Source organism: Zingiber officinale, chromosome 4A, assembly GCF_018446385.1.
Source record: "Zingiber officinale cultivar Zhangliang chromosome 4A, Zo_v1.1, whole genome shotgun sequence".
Lineage (NCBI taxonomy): Eukaryota > Viridiplantae > Streptophyta > Magnoliopsida > Zingiberales > Zingiberaceae > Zingiber > Zingiber officinale.
Window position 1 is genome coordinate 66,051,110 of NC_055992.1, and position 5,243 is coordinate 66,056,352.

Sequence of the window (5,243 nt, forward strand, 5' to 3'; positions counted from 1 at the left end):
AGGAGCTGACGCCAGGCCTGCCTTCTGATCCAGCTGCTGCCTTCGATCCTCAACTTCCAGCGCCCCGACCTCTGATGTTGTGATTGCCCCGCCGCTCGCAGTGCTACCTGCTCCCAGCTCTGCAGACCCAGCATTGTCCCACACCTCCGATCAACCTGCAACTGCTTCCTCGCCCGCTAGAAAGGCTCCTCCTCTCCGTCCTACTATGCGGCTGCGTGTGACGCGCCAGAGCAAACGGACGGCCCCGGTCACCGCCGCTTCTCCTCCACCTTCGCAGCGCCAACGCGTGGTGGTTCTCTCTTCCCCCTCCAAGTCTTCGGGCATGAGCTCGGCCCAGGAGACTAGCTTGGGCCAGGAGGAGGCCTATGACCTGGAGGTGGCAGGCCCGCCATCAGGCCGACTCACTCCGACACCACTCCAGAGCGTGCTGTCTGCCCCGCCTTCGCCTTCTGGTGGCCGACCCCTGGGTTCGTTGACTTCTCCAGCCTCCTCCCCTCTGATACCAACGAGCTCGGCCGTGCCTATTTCGGAACCGCCCTCCTCGGACTGGGCCTTTAGGGCCTTCTGGAGGCTTCCTTCGGAGACTGACCCGGCCAACATGCCGGCTGCCAACCCATCCCCTTTTTTCGGCAGGGTCGACTTCCACGGGGCCTTGGCCAACTCCTGGCAATCGGCTAATTGGCAGTTCTGGGAAAGCGACTGCCCTCTGGAAGAGTTCAACCAGATTGCTTGTTCTCTGGTCGCGGTGAGTCTCTTCTTTCCTTTTTTCCTTCTTCTGGGCATGCGTGTGTTTCCATAACCTCATTTCCCTTCCTATGGGCCCTTGCAGACCTACTCGGCGAGTCTGAGCGTAGTTCAGCGAGCGGCCGAGCTAGAGCGGGAGAATGCGACACTCAAGGCACGTCTCCGGGAACTGGAGCCCCCTTCATCTTCCACAGCTCCTTCTGAGCCCTCCCTGGGAGGCCTGGACTCGTATCTGCGTGCCGCTGGGGAATCAGCGGCCTCCGCCCGGGCCCTTTCTCACGCCGCATTCGACAAGCTGCGGGCATTGGAGGCGGCCTTAAAGGCGAGTGAGTCCTCTCTGGCCTCTGAAGTGGAACGCCGTCAAGCGGCGACCTCTGAACTGAAAGACCGAGAGGCAGAGCTGGTTGCTCAATCCTGGGAATTGGCTCTGCTGAAGAAGGGTTGGGAGCTCTTACAGATGGGGCTGGCTGAGGCCCAAGCCGTGGCCAGTGTTGCTGTGGGTCGGGAAACCACCCTGCGAGCTCAGTGGGAAGCTTGCCAGGCCCAGATTCAATCTTTGCAGGCGGAGCTTTCGCGGGCCCAGGAGGCAGTGTCTCAGGGCCAGAGTGACCTAGCTGCAGCTCGCGCGGAGGCTGCCCAGGATAAGAATGCCCTGGCAGAGTACCTGGCGGGAGAGCTCGGGCGGCTGAAGGCCTACCGATTAGCCTATGTCCGTTCTTCCTTTTTCCTTCAGAAGTTGGGGCGCTGGATGGTCGTGCTGCTGAGTTACGGGGCTGCTGGCGGGGTGAGACAAGCCTTCGAGCAAGGTTATTTGCGTGCAGCGCCCCCCGCCACTTTCTTGGACACTGCTCGCCTGGCCCAGGAATTGCCGCAGGACACCTTCCCCTCCTTCGAGGTGGATGACGGGCTCTTCTTCCAGGCTGCTCCTCCTCCTGCGGCCGATTCAACCCCCGTAGAGGTGTCTCCCCAGGATCTTCCTGTCGCCGTCCCCGAAGCTTCTGATGCCCTTGCCCCTCCTCCTGCTGAGCCGGCCGACCCGGCACCCCCTCGGTCGGCTCTTGATGACCCATCTCTTCCTTCTCCGAATGTAGTGTAATTAGAACTATGTTATGCTGCTTACTTTTTGATGCGTTGATACCGGCTTTTCTTCGGTGGTATTTGTGTAGTGGTACTGACCTCGGCCTGTTTGTCTTCGATTTCCCCTGCGATCCTACAACTGTGCCGCGTCCCCTTCGCGTACTTATAGCTTGTTTTCTTCGGCAAGTTGTTCGTTGGTTTCGACCGAGCTCCGATGATCAAATTTCCCTTATCTACTTTTCCTTCGCTACGTAGCATTTCCTCCCATCGCCGCCCTTCTAATGAGCTTGCTTGGGCTAAAGGTTACCTCGCGTGTCCGTGCAGCCCGCTGATTTGACTTATCCGCCTTCTGGTGACCCCTCCGTACGCTTTTGTCCTGTTTGACACAATTTCCTAGGGAGGCGCTTCGTATCTCGAGCCCTTGTCTTTCCCTTAATGCCCCCTGGTTATCTTCTTGAAGCTCATCGCAGAGCGTCCCCCGTCTACTCCAGACCCTGCATCTACCGTCCGTTGTTAACTTATGAAAATATCCTCCACCCACCATACCTATAAGTATTATCTGACTCTTTCTTTCGCCATCACAGTAAAGCACTAAAACGTCGCCGCCGCCGACTAATTTCCTCCCAAACCTTGCTGCGATCCGTCCCATCCCCTTCGGCGCTCCTTTGCGGTTGTCCTCTCCATCCTCTAAGGCGCTATCTTCTGCCATGGCCTCCCATTCCTGGGTCTCTCTGTTGGCGGAGCATTTTCTAGGCATTTCGACCTTCGCCGAGTTAGATTGGGATGACCTACGGTACACTTATGAAATCCCTGCTAGCTTCCGCCCTATCATCCCTACTAGTGCAAACCTTTACTTCGATCCTCCGCCGGGTTCGTGTACTTTCTTCACTGAGCAATTTGTGTTTGGCCTTCGTCTACCCCCACATCCTTTCCTATCTGGAGTGTGCCACTACTTCAACATCTCCTTGGGTCAGTTAACTCCCAACTCCATAAAGATTTTATGTGGCTTCGTGATACTCTGTGAGGTTTGCGAAGTTTCCTGGTCTGCTCCTCTCTTTCACTGCTTCTTCGCTCTCGCTCGGCGTGCCGATGGTCTTTTTGACTTTCAAGCTCGCAATCAAACTGCCTTCTTCTCCCGTCTCCCTTCTCCTCGCGCCAACTGGAGGAAAAAGTTCTTTTTTCTCCGGTTTCCCGAGGAGACAGGCTGGCCTACGCATTGGCAACCTGAACTTCCTCCGCCTCCGGTGTTGGAAGAGTTTCACATGGACCTCTCCTATGCTGCAGCGGCGACAAGAATGGAGCATTGGCGCCTGGATCTGACGAGACTGTTATCTGAAGACATGCTTTCTTTTTTCCGGCTGAATCCCTCCTTCTCCGGGGCTCCGCGCTCATTAGGTAAATCCACGCTTAGCTCTCCTCTCCTGCTTACGCTTGTTTTCTCTGTAAGGGTAACCTTCCGTGTCGACGCCTACAGCGGAGGCCTTGTATCGTGCCTCAGAAGTTCTGCCCCTGCCCCTAGACGATCTGGAAATAATGCGACGTGGTCGAGTAGTCTTGGAGAGGAGGCAACTCCCTCATCCCGGCCCCGTTTCCTTTGGGGCGGCAGTTCAACCCGTTTTCGACCCCACTGCGCATGAAGCTCCTCCTCCACCAGTCGCCCCAAGCGGGGATCGGGGTCACGCTCAGACTAGCCCTCGAGCTAGGCGGGTCTTCCGAGGGGCCCCCCGGGCCTCCAGACGGGGTCGCGCCGCTCTTCATCGTGCGGGCCGAGGCTCGTCTGGTCGAGGCGCTGCGGGTGGTGACGCCGCGGCCTCCCCCCAGGGTCTACCTCGCTCTGACGACTCTGGCTCTGATGATCAGCCCCAACTTCAAAGACAGCGCCGAAGACCAGGTCTGACTTCTTGCAGACTCGATGTTGTTCCTCTATCACCGCAGTGCTCCCTGCCGTCATCATGGCTGGCTCTAACATCATTTCCTCTTGTTATTGTTGCGCTATTTCCCTGGCAGCCTCCCCCAACCCCTACAGGGGAAGACCCTCTGCGTCTCGTTCTGTCCCCATTCCTCAGGAGGAGGACAGCCCAGGTGAGCAACGTGGCGCAGCATCAGGCGAGCCCACTCCCGAGCCGCCTCCTGCTCCTCCCGGCTCGGATGCAGGCCCTTCTCAACCTGCCCGCCATTGTTATAGGACCACTATCCCCTCTGAGGCAGCTCAGGCTCGACTACATGATGTCCCTACTAGCGTCTTGGCGATGAAAGGCTGCCTTGGCAGCTTGTGGGCAGAGAGCATGAGTCAAATGGGTAGCTTGTCACCCCTAGCTCAAATGGATAGGTTCTCGAAGTCTTGGGCTAAAGTAAGTACCTTGCTCCTCCTTCTGGATGCGAGTTTGCTTTAACTGAGGGCTGTTATTCTTGATCCAGACTCACGCAGAATCCCTAGTGCTGAACCAATCCTTCCACACCCTCCACCATGAAAGCAAAGAACTCCGGGACAAAGTCTCTGAACTAGAGCTACAACTGAATGATCCTGCTCAAGCCAGCCACGCATTGCGAGCCGAGATCCGAACTCTAACCAACCAGACTGAGCGGCAAAAAAGGTCTCTGACGCAAGTCAGAGATGAGCTCCGAGCTATGCGTGAAGAAAGAGCTGCACAAGAGGCGGGATATCAGCAACAACTCGCCCACCAGGTTCGGGAGATTCAGTCCAGAGATACCCTGATACGGGAGAAGGACAATAAGCTGGAGGCTCAGGCAGCTAAGTTGGCAGCCCAAGAAGCAGAGCTGAAGGCCTTGAGGGAGGAACTGTCTTAGTCTCGGACGGCTCTGACGGGAGTGTCCACCGCTTTGGCAGTCTATCAAGAGGGAGAAGAGGCTCGTTGCCTGCGTAGTCGAACTTCTTATCTGACTTCCCCTGAATTCTTATCTCAAGCTGGAGAACGCTTTTCCGCGACCATACCGTACACGGCGGCCGGGGTTATCCGACAGCTTCACGCGCAGAATTTCTTGAACTCTATCCCCCCCGCTAGCTTTTTGGACTCGGGATAAATCATTCAAGGCTTCCCGGATGAAATTTTTGCTCCTTTCAAATGATCTGTGCCAGTCGTTTGAACTGAAGAATTTTTACATGTACATATGCATCTTCTAATTTTTACTTGACTATTTTACTGTCTCCGAGCTTCTGGCCTGACCCCTTCTGTACTAGCGGAGCTAGCCCCTCAAAGCCGATAGGGCCGTAGGTAGTTAGAGCTCCAAGGTCGATCCAGCTTCCTTCCTTGAGCGTCCTGCAGATAATAGGCCCCCGATGCCAATTTCTTGACGACTTTGTACGGTCCGTCCCATCGAGGTGCCAACTTTGTCACTTCCCCTAAGGGCTTTGTCTGCTTCCAGACCAGGTCACCTTCTCCGAAGAACCGAGGGATCACCTT